This window comes from Dendropsophus ebraccatus, chromosome 12 (assembly GCF_027789765.1).
Source record: "Dendropsophus ebraccatus isolate aDenEbr1 chromosome 12, aDenEbr1.pat, whole genome shotgun sequence".
In the NCBI taxonomy this organism is placed as follows: Eukaryota; Metazoa; Chordata; class Amphibia; order Anura; family Hylidae; genus Dendropsophus; species Dendropsophus ebraccatus.
Window position 1 is genome coordinate 67488992 of NC_091465.1, and position 12024 is coordinate 67501015.

The 12024-nt window shown below is 43.1% G+C and overlaps 1 protein-coding gene across 3 annotated transcripts in view; it reads right to left on the reverse strand.

Annotated features, from left to right (window-relative positions):
* Window positions 1-10888, reverse strand: part of LOC138768941 (galactoside alpha-(1,2)-fucosyltransferase 2-like) — a 32824-nt gene extending 21936 nt beyond the window's left edge. For 2 of the 3 annotated variants that reach the window (XR_011359185.1, XM_069947017.1), the window contains exon 1: window positions 10652-10888. The gene's annotated coding sequence lies outside the window, so the exon portion shown is untranslated. The remainder of the gene's footprint in view (window positions 1-10651) is intronic. The other variant, XM_069947019.1, reaches the window with a different exon arrangement.
* Window positions 10889-12024: the final 1136 nt, after the last annotated feature.

Genomic DNA, 12024 nt, shown 5'->3' on the forward strand with positions numbered 1-12024 from the left:
TTTAAACATGCCCACTAGTCCATTCGGAAACTGTACAAACAGAAGAAGCCTTAATCCAGGAAGTACAAGAACTATGAGAACAATTCAAATTAAAAAGTATCCTGAGAATATCATTCAAAACTCAAATGTGCAAAACCTCGCCATGTCTAAACTTTTTTTGTAGAAAAGAGTACTAAGAGAAAAATAAAAAAAAAACCTACTACTGTCAAATGACTACGCATGGTCCATCAACAAAATGACATACGTGCCAAAGTAAAGGAGTCATACGCACCACTTAATACAATGCCCTTGTTCCAAACAGTATATAGGTCAAATAAAAAGAGAGCTTTGTTAAGTCAATTAGTTTAATTAAACGTGTCATTGTGATCAAGCTAACACAGGCTACATCTATATGTATATTGTTGCATTTTTCCCCAAACATGCATGGGAAATACCCATTGTTTGCCTAGTTTCTCCCATTAGATGGTCACTTGATAGAGTGTTTATATATACAAGATAACAACGTGATATCAAATGATAGTATGCCCCTGCCATGATCAAAGGGTTCTGGGACAACGAAGTAGAGACGGGATGTCTGCGAGAACAGGGGTAACAATGGCCATGTTGGTATTAAAGCACCATGTACGGCTCGTTGGGGGAGAGAGGAAGGAGGAGGTAAGGAAGGGGAGACCAGACCTGAAGGAAATGGAGACCTCTGTGGGTAAGAGCTCATAGTGTGTGGTAACTATGCCTAAAATTTCTGTTGTTGGAATTGATGTAATGTTCATTCAGTTATTGTTGATTTGTATTGTATTTTTGTAATTATTGTTGTGTTATCGTTTGTAATTATTGTTTAACAAATAAAGGCAAAATTCCACTCTGACAATATGTGATTTATTTTACACTCGCTCTCGTATTTCATTTACTGGCCCAACCTCGAATCTAGACCCAGTAAGAGGGGATAGATATATATTATATATATATATATATATATATATATATATATATATATATATATATATATATATATATATATATATATATATATATATATATATATATATATACACACATACAATAATTGATACCATACACTCACACCACCTCAGTATAAATACATGTGTATAGAATTGTAAATAATCAATCAAGTAATAACAATAACAAAAACAAAGTAAATATAGTCATCTAATATATAACTGATAACATATTCATAGCATAAGTATAGTGTATAGCAGTAGCGAAATTTGATGGGGGGCAGGGGGGGCAGCCGCCCCCGGGCCCACTCTGGCAGGGGCCCACTCAGATCGCTATTGAATTTTTTTCAGCCGCCCGCCATCTTAAGTGCTGCACTGCTGCCACAGCTCCCCCGGCCGCCGCCATCTTAATCTGATGCGTACGGCCGCCTCAGCGCACCGCTGCTGGTGCGTGCGCCGCCCTGGCCCGCCCACCTGCCAATCACCTCTGGCGCCGCGCTGTTCCGTCTCCCGCGCTCGCACCAGGTCAGTGCCGGACGGCCGCACACAGACAACCCAGCTGGTAAACAGGCCGACCTGGACAGGGGGAGCTGGACGTGTGGACGCAGGGGGAGCTGGACGTGTGGACGCAGGGGGAGCTGGACGTGTGGACGCAGGGGGAGCTGGACGTGTGGACGCAGGGGGAGCTGGTAAACAGGGGGAGCTGGACGTGTGGACGCAGGGGGAGCTGGACATGTAGAAACAGGGGGAGCTGGACATGTAGAAACAGGGGGAGCTGGACATGTAGAAACAGGGGGAGCTGGACATGTAGAAACAGGGGGAGCTGGACATGTGGAAACAGGGGGAGCTGGACATGTGGAAACAGGGGGAGCTGGACATGTGGAAACAGGGGGAGCTGGACATGTAGAAACAGGGGGAGCTGGACATGTGGAAACAGGGGGAGCTGGACATGTAGAAACAGGGGGAGCTGGACATGTAGAAACAGGGGGAGCTGGACATGTAGAAACAGGGGGAGCTGGACATGTGGACACAGGGGGAGCTGGACATGTGGAAACAGGGGGAGCTGGACATGTAGAAACAGGGGGAGCTGGACATGTAGAAACAGGGGGAGCTGGACATGTGGAAACAGGGGGAGCTGGACATGTGGAAACAGGGGGAGCTGGACATGTGGAAACCATGGGGAGCTGGACATGTGGAAACAGGGGGAGCTGGACATGTGGAAACAGAGGAGGGAGCTGGTAAACAGGGGGAGCTGGACATGTGGAAACCAGGGGGAGCTGGACATGTGGAAACCAGGGGGAGCTGGACATGTGGAAAACAGGGGGAGCTGGACATGTGGAAAACAGTGGTTTTCTGATTTAACCCTATTTGGCCCAGTTCTCTCTGGCAGCTTCATAGAGGAGCTGGGGGCTGATCTGGAGATCCTGGGGGGAATGGGGGCAGAGGTCCGACCCCCCCACCCCAGTCTCTTACAGGATAAGGGACAAGTATGTTTAAATCAGAAAGCTGTGATTCGGATCACAGAGAGCAGGGTGCAGCAGCCTGAGCTCTATTGTAGTGGCTGCCCGAGTTAGCTAGTGATTGAGCCTGCGGTACCTCCCTGCGAGTGATGCACCTGTCTTAGGCAGAATGCAAATTATCTACCTCTATGGTATATGGGTCAGTCAGTGTATAGGGAAAATAATAGTCTTTGCATAATGGATTTAACTTTTTTTTACAGTTTTAGGCTGGGTTCACACTATGTATATTTGAGGCTGTATTTGTGAGGCTGTATAGCAACCAAAACCAGGAGTGGATTGAAAACACAGAAAGTCTCTGTTCACATAATGTTGTAATTGAGTGGATGGCCGTCATTTAATGGCAAATATTTGCTGTTATTTTAAAACAACGGCTGTGGTATTGAAATAATGGCCGTTATTTACTGTTATATGGCGGCCATCCACTCAATTTCAACATTGTGTGAACAGATCCTTTCTGTGTTTTCAATCCACTCCTGGTTTTGGTTGCTATGAGGACCTGACATGAGGACCAAATACTGCCTGAAATATACTGTGTGTGAACCCAGCCTAAACTACAGATCTCAGGTGAACCTGTTATACTGCCCATACATCCATGACATTGGGATAGTGAGCGACTCCGATGAGAAGACACCCCTTGTAAGTCACTGTTTCATTTTATGTGTCTATATATGTAAATGTAGAAGCCTCTAACACTGCTGTTAATTCACTATGAGTAATGGAGCAGAATATACCCTTTATTATTTAGAAAGCATTGTTGTCAAGCGAGTTTCCCTTTGGGTAACATAATCGGTTGGGGGCCCACTCAGACTTGCTCGCCCCCCCTAGGCTGAACCCCTAGCTACGCCCCTGGTGTATAGTGAATACATATCAGTGGTCACCCTATGTGCCCTAATATTTTATGAACTAGTAAGACATGTCCCTACATAATGAGGCATGACAAAGTGTAACTAAACCTCAGGTGGATCTAATTACAATCAATATATATAAACAAGGCAGAACCCATCAGGTAATACATACATATCATCATAGCTTGAGATGCAGGTTATTATGTGTTTTACTCTATAATCATTCTTGTAATATGTTATTATCTATATGAAACTTGTTTTATTTGGAATTTACGTATTAATACACACTCATTTCTCCTGCATCTTTTTCAGAATAAAATAATCTTTTCTGGATGAATATGGAACATAACCCAGAATCAAGCTGCTGCAGACATGAGTCTAGACATGAAATTGTTCCCGTTTACCACCTCTTCCCTTTTTTTTTTTGTTTGGATGCCTGTTGTCTTTGTCTAGTGCCATTGTTACACTTTACTTTGTGGTTTCTGCTACACACTGTAGGGCGCCTTAGGTCAATACCATAGAGAATGGTGATGGGCCAGTGCCATGGTTGCATTATGTTAAGAGGTCAGATGTGGATTTAGCCATAATACTGACCCAGAACACATGCACATTGTGTGGTTTTCCTGAAGCTGGTACCCTAGTACATCTAGGTGGTACATCTATAGGTTCAGTGTTCGCTCTCTAACTCATGCCCAGGAGTCATGGACTCACTCTATAGGTACACATTATAGGCATCTGAATGTGCCTTGTATACCTCTAGTAGCTAAAGACCAGTATCCTACTCTAGTGCTTTAAGCATTTATAGAATTCATATGTGGTGATGCAGCCGGTGGTGTTGTACGCTGCCCTGCCTGATGATGGTTTGTCGTGACGCCAGTGGCGGTTGGGCACACAGTTATGCTAGAACACCTTCTTTTATTTTAGGCGGGCTGGCTACGCCTTTTCCTCTGGGAACAGTGACCTACCGGGCTGTTTGAGGGTCCCTCGGGCAAGTATCACAGTGGTCCGGAGTGGAATAGTGACCCACCCGGACTATTGGTACTGTCATCCACAGAAAGGGGAGATGACCCAATGAAGAAGGTGATACTGCTGTGCTGGCTGGGTTGCGTGCTGAGAAGTAAAAAAAGTTCAGAAGCGTAGAGAGGAGGATGTCGAGAGTCCCAACCCAAGTAGTACTGTGCTCTGCTGGAACTTTAGAGATAGAATAAGTAGAATACTTGAAAGTAGGGAGAATACTTGTGCCTGTGTTTTGACTCTTTGGTCTTTGCACAAATTATTGCCCACCAGTGTCGGCAACTTTGCTCTATCAAGATCAGTTTCTTTACTTCCTATGGATACTGTCCTGCACTGTGTTCCTGGTTCTCAGCGTGGGCTGGGATGATCCCTGACTTATCCTTTTTAGTAGTGACTTAGTGCATAGTGTTTAATAGTGTTGATTGAGGGAAAACTGTGTCTAGGTCTTGCATATACAGTACATGTGCTCTGCTCAACTTCTAGACCACACACACTGGGGGCCTGGCAGGAGCCAGGTCCCAACTTGAGAGCTGTAGGGAGTGTCCTAGCTTGTGTCCTTCCTCTACAGAATCCAAAGTCAAAGACCTTTACATTTCCTCTACCCATGAGACTTCCTTCCTACAGCGCATGTAAGCTGTGCTGTGAGTGGGTGAGAGGAGTGCGTGTGAAAGATGTAAAGAGAAAGATGATAGGAGAGAAAAAGAAAGAACTCTCATTGGTGTACAGATCAATGTGGCACATAAGAGAAACAACAACCCTTAAAGCGTAACCGTCATGTTTTTTTTTTTTTATTGCAGAAATCAGTAGTAAAAGCGATTTTAAGAAACTCTGTAATAGGTTTCATCAACCAAAAAAGCCTCCTTCTGTACTCAAGAAGCAATCTCCCAGCCTCCCCCCCTGACTTCTTATCTGTGCATTATCAGGCAAACACGTCTTCATTACAGAGAAGCCAGTGAAGACGGGCTCTGCTCTCTCCATTGTAAGCCTATGAAGGGGGGAGGGGCTGAGGGAGATGAGGGAGCAGGAAGAGGTGACATGAAGGACAGCTGTTTGTAGACTCTCTGGGCACCTAAAACGCTGGATTCAGGTTTCAGAAAGGTCAGTGCTTATCTATGAACTTACTGAGAGAAGATTGCAGGGTGTTGTGCTGTGCAGGACTGCTCCGTGCTCAGTCACTCCTCACAGCCCCTCCCCTCTCCATAGCCACATAATGGAGACAGAAATCCTGCTTCATTTGATGCGAGGGGGGAGGCTGGGAGATTGCTTTTTCACTACAGAAGGAAACTCTTTTAGTACATAAAACCTATTACAGAGTTTCTTAAAAATCGCTTGTACTGTTGATATTTAATGTTTTCAGAAAAATGGCCCTGAAATGACAGTTACGCTTTAAGCTTCTACAGCTGTGCAATATCTAGACATACACACCTATAACAACGACATCTAGTGGCAAAATTCAGGTACTTCTACATTGCCACTTACACTTAGAAGTACAGACTTTTGCGAAGGGTGTAACCAATAGCAACACATGTGGTGGGACACCACACATATGTATGCCATGAAATGGCACATTCTTTGTGCCTCCTTTTATTATTACTTTCTTTGTCCTTATACTTTTACATAATCATGTTTGTGCTAAATTATTTTCTTTGCCCCTAAACTTACCCAGAATCATGTATTTTTGCCCCCTATTATATGTTAATCTGTACATCGAGGGACTTAACATGATGTGAGGGCAACTTTGCCCTTAAACATCATGGCGATGTCTTACTCAGGACTGTATCGGTAATGTCTGCGTCACTGTCAGCTAGGTGGCCGTGCGGCGCATACATTCGGAGGGACCGCTGTCACGTGATGCAGGCCTGGTCATGTGACTTGGCTGATGGCTCCTCCGATGCATGCCCAGCGTGTGACGTCATCGGTGGGCGATGCCAGACATGTCACTCTCCATATGGATTCTCCAGCTATGACGATATGTATGTATTACCTTATGGGTTGTGCCTTGTTTATATGTTTTTATTGTAATTAGATCCACTTGAGTTTTAGAGGCACTTTGTCATGCCTCATTATGTAGGGACATGTCTTACTAGTTCATAAAATATTAGAGCACATAGGATGACCACTGATATGTATTCACTATACTTATGCTATGCATATGTTGTTACCACAGTTGTATGTTTGATGGCTGTATATTTACTTTGTTTAAATTTTCGGTATTACTTGATTGATTATTCACAACTAAATTTGCGATTAAAAAAAAGTTAAAAAAAAAGTGTAGATTTGTTAGGAAGTGCGGTCTCCTATGTACTTTTTTGGATTACTATACTACCCGATTTGCTGAGACATGCACCCGCACATACATATATTTATTTTTTGTCTGGTGCTGCTGGTACTTTTGTTTCTTTGCCGACTCCAAGAACACTTCTATAACATCAAGAAGGGTAACAAAAAACACCCGCTCTCCACACATTTCAAGTAATTTCATAATAAGAGTACTTCTGGCATCACATTCACTGCCCTACAATTTATCAGACGTTGTTGGAGAGGTGGCGATTAGATCTCAACAATGTCAAGAGCGGAATCAAGATTTATCTATAATTTTCTGTCCATAGCTCCTTGAGGCCTCAATGAAGAGCTCAAAATTTTTGGCTTTGTATAGACCTCAGCCCTGGGGACCTTTTCCACAGTTCGTCATCTGCAAGGCTGCCATCAGTGTGATGACGGACTCCGGTATTGATCCCCCGGTGCCCCATTTAGTCACATTCAGAACCAAGATACTCCATCCTTTTTCCTGCTTTTTTCTACAGGGACAATTCAGAAACCACATTGATCTATTGTCTACATAAATATATTGATGGTTTTATATTAGTCGGAATAAAGTGTAGGAATGAAATGTATTTAATTTATCTTTGTACTACTTCATGATGCAATATTTTTATGTTCCACTTAGGAATAAATTGATACTTGCGATTTTTTAAAGTTAATTGCTCTATACCTTTTATTTTTATTACCATATTATTTATTACCGCATAAGACTACTTTTTAACCCAGGGAAATCTTCTCAGGAGTCAGAGGTCGTCTTATTCACCGGGTGTCATCTTATAGGGTGGGTGCTGAAAAACTTTGGAACCGGACTAGAGAATCTGCGGTCGCTGCATACAGTGGGACGGGAGTGCTAAAAAAGACGTCCACGTCTCTGCCATATGCGGCGACCGTATGAAGGGCAGAGCAAGCTGCAGGCGTTTGGGGGGAAAAAAAGAAGAAAGATATGGCACTGTGAAAAAAAAAAAAAAAAAAAAAAAACAAAAAACACAACACACACACACCTCTTTTACCCGTCTGGGCCAGCCCTGTATTAGGGTATGTTCACACTGAGCAAATATGGCGCAATCCCTCTGTGCTCAGTGCCCTACAGTAAGTGAAGGAGAGGGCGCATGCATCAAATCTTATGCAGATTCTGTACGTGCTGTGAACGCACCCTAATTCTGTAAATTCACTTATCTCTAGGCATAATCAGTGTGAGACAGTGTTACCTACTGCAACCCTCTCTGCACACGTACAGCAAGTCATTTCTACACAGGGGTTTGCTACCGTGTGAGTCCCGTTTTCTGTACTGTGTTGTGAGCACCAGGCATCATACGTTTTGTTGTATACAGTGGGTGCATTGTCATTTTTGTTTCTTAAAGGATATCAGCATGTTAGACAAATGTAACCTGCCTATTGCGTACGGGCCCAAAGTGCCGATCTGGCCCACCTGCTCCATTGAATGGGTTGTGCAATAGCGCTGCGGAATGAGGATTACACTTCTTACAGCACAGGGACGGTGCCAAGGAGGACGATAAGACACATACCTTCCTCCTCGGCACCCCGTGCAAAATAGGGGCTATCAGCAGGTTAGGTTTGTCTAACCTGCTGATAGTTCCCCCTTTAAATTGTTGATTTTAATAAAATTATTACTATCCCTTGAAACACTTTTTTTCTTTTTTGGAGGTTTTGCAATTGTTGAGTGGGATAATATTTTATTATTTATGACGCTCTTTTGTTAACTATTCACAGCCTGAAGTTTTGTTGTTTTTTTTTTTAAAGAAAATTAAAATTTAGACACAGCCTACAAAAGTATGTTCTGTATGTTCTGCAGTGTCACCAGCTCAGTAGGTGACAGGTTCGCTTTAATGCCAAACACAGCATAGACACAAACAAGAATGCTTCAGCTTTAGTAAGCTGTTGGTGATTTTTTTTTTTTTTGGCTTTCTGGCCCGTGTCGTATTGTGTATCATATTGTTAAGGTTAAATTGTAATGGCTCTTTTTTCCAGTGCCTAGGGCAGCATCTACTGTAGAAACATCCCTGGAGAGAAGGCGGCATGGGCGAAGTCTTCAACTCCATTGATTTACAGAATTAAAAGACTGTAGAGCGATTCAACCCCTTTGTCACTATTTATGTTACCGGAGATCTAATAACATTCTTAGCCATTATCATTAATCTCAATAAACCTCCTTGGCTTAGAACATACTGTTGGCAGGTTTCTAGTTACAGACGTTTCTGAGCAGTGCCAAAGAGGGTTTGTTCTCCGTATAGAGCAGTCATGTCAAACTCTGGCCCGCGGGCCAAATCTGGCCCGTGATGCAATAATTTTTGGCCCGCCAGGCAATTCAGAGTTTTAATTACATCTGGCCCGTCATGGCTGCTATGTAAGAGACTATGGCGGAGGGCTGGCTACTATATATAAGACTATTGGGGAGGGCTGGCTACTATATAAGAGACTATAGGGGAGGGCTGGCTACTATATGGGACCATTGGGGAGGACTGGCTACTATATGAGATTGTTGGGGAGGACTGGCTACTAAATGTGAGACTATGGGAGAGGGCTGGCTACTATACAAGAGACTATGGGGGAGGGCTGGCTACAACGCACACTGCTCTGACATTGCCAGTGCATTCACGATTCACCCACCCTTACACAGAGCGATTTGACTGATTTTTGAAGCCAAAGCCAGGAACAGACTATAAACAGAGAACAGGCCATAAAGGAACGAGTGAAATCTCCTCTTTTCAAATCCATTCCTGGCTTTGGCTTCAAAAATCTATCAGATAAATCTTTCTGTGTAAAGGCACCCTAAAGTGTACGGAGGCCTCTACCGTAGGTAGATTAGACAATTTAATGCAAAGCAATTGTATTGCACTGAATTGTATAAGCAGTTCATTTCTCATACAAGGCCCAGAGGTGCAAAAATAAATACTGATAACTACAGATCCTGGTGCAAAAAGTGAGCTCCACACATGAGGGGGGAAAAAAGTTATATCAGAATAGATACTTTTTTTTTTAAAGTTTTCAAATTTTGTAAAAGTTGTGAAACATAAATAAAAATATTCTAAAAACAATTCAGTATTTTTTTGTTTGTGATTAATTCACAGTCTTGACGATGCTCACATGCTGTACAGCTGCACGGCTTCCACTTGCCGCTCTGTAACTTGCTTCACAACATTTAGCTGGAGCCCTACAATGTATCACAGTATACCATATACAAACAGACCAGAGACAGACTCACGGTTATTATTTTTTTTAATTAATTGTATTCATGGTATCTATCAAACAGATAGGGATGTATAGTGTGCATGAGTGGGGGGCTCCTCCACTGAAACATTGTGCGGCAGATGAGACACACGCCAACTCCGGTGAACGCTCACCATACAGCCCTATCAGTTTGATGGAAATACCATGAATACAATCAACTAAAAAAAAAAACACACATGAAGAAGCATATGAAATAAATATAAATATACAAGTTGGACATCATTGTAATCGTACTGACCTGAAGAGTACAGATAACATGTCAGTTTTATTGGATGGTAAACCCACCCCAAACCCTCAAATGCTCATGCTTATTTCAGTTTACAGTGTATTCTATGGTAAAAAGAAGGGTGTCATTACAAAGTACAGCTGGTCCCACAAAAAAAAAATAAAAAAATAGGACACCCTCATATGGAGCCCTCTGCAGATGTAAAAAGGTGAGGAAGAGGAAATGTTTTGAATTCTACTCATATTACCGACATCAATGGGCTGAGTGTAACGCATAGGTGAGGTGGGTCCTCCAGAGCTAGAGATACTCTTTGCAGTCCATCTCTAGTTGAGGGTCCTGAATGGGGACCCCCTTCTTATAACTTCTCCCTTACAGGTTCTAAACAGGTATCTAAAGATAACCTGCCTGTAGTCGCATGTTATACGTAGTGATAGACGTACAAACAAACGCAATCCCATTACCTTTCTATAAATCAGTATATAAATAATAGTACAGAGGCTTAGCACAGACGTATGGACTTACCTGTTGGTAGAGATTGCTCTCGGTTTATCTCCTCTACTGATAAAACACTTACACGGTAAGAGTGAATCCCCTGCAGCTCAACATCATTGTCACCTTCCCAGGGTGTGAGCTCACGAGACACAGGGAACCTGGCTATGGCATTAGGGGCGGCTTCAGGTGTTTGATGCTACACCCTCCCCACACGAGGACGACACCACTTGTCCTTGCCCACCACTTCAGCCAACACTTACTGATAGTCATGTATTCAGTTACCTGATTAGACAAGTGTGCACAGAGAGGGAGTAAAAAAAAAAAAAAAAAAACAATTCTGGAGCCCCAGGGCCAAGTTCTGGAAAAGCAGGTTTCAGTTTGATTCATAGACAGGGCGTAAGCAAAAACACATACAGATACTAGGCTTTTAAGGAGACAGCACCCTGAAAGAGGCAAGGTGTAGGGAAATAGAGGGAAATTAACTCCCCATAAAACAACAGTCTGACATTCAGACATCTTGTTGGTTAACTTAAAGTTGGTTAATGGCCCCCTTTATTTTATTTTATATTCAAGTATAAATGCATTCTATTATATACCTTATAGAAATTATTATTTAGATTACACATTTAAAAAAAAGGAAGAAATGGCCATGGTTCCATACACTATACATTGTACATTGTGGAGATGAGCAAACTTACAGTAATAGGGAAACAAAGCGCTTTGTTACCTCTGAAATCCAGCTGCCTTATAACTGAATGCTGCTCCTCCCTGGCTGCTGGGAAAAGCTGGATCCAGTGATGGGGGGGAAACTGGGAGAAGTTTCCTAGGACTGGATCCATCTTTTCCCAGCACCTGGGAAGGAGCGGCAGTGAGCGGAACAGAGTTGAAAGGCAGCAGGCTGATAAGCTGCTTGCTGATCAAACAAAGCGTTTCGTTTAGACGGGCGATTCGCTTATCACTACTGCCTCTCAACAAAATGTCAGCTAGCACCAGGTAGCTAGTATACATCTTTATCCAACTGTAGTTAAATGGCGTGAGTGGCAACCACCATCACCACAATACCAGCGCCCATAGCGTGACGACCGCGCTGTCACCAGATCAAGTTCCCTGGCTTTGGGCCATGCCACTATACGGCAGAAACAATGGCTGCCAGCACACACACCACCACCACAGCAGTGTGAACAGGTCCCCTAACTCACCTTTTTGTGTGTTCACTACCTGGAGACTGAGAGAAGCTTAGTATTAACCCTTATACAGTCTCCAGCTAATTAAAAATGTCTGGGCTAAAAGGGTGGAGTGCTGGAACAAAGGCAGAACAGAAAAACACTGAGGCTAGATTCACACTGGTCGGATCTGCAGCGGATATTACGGCGATGATTTTCAATGAGAATACATTTACATCC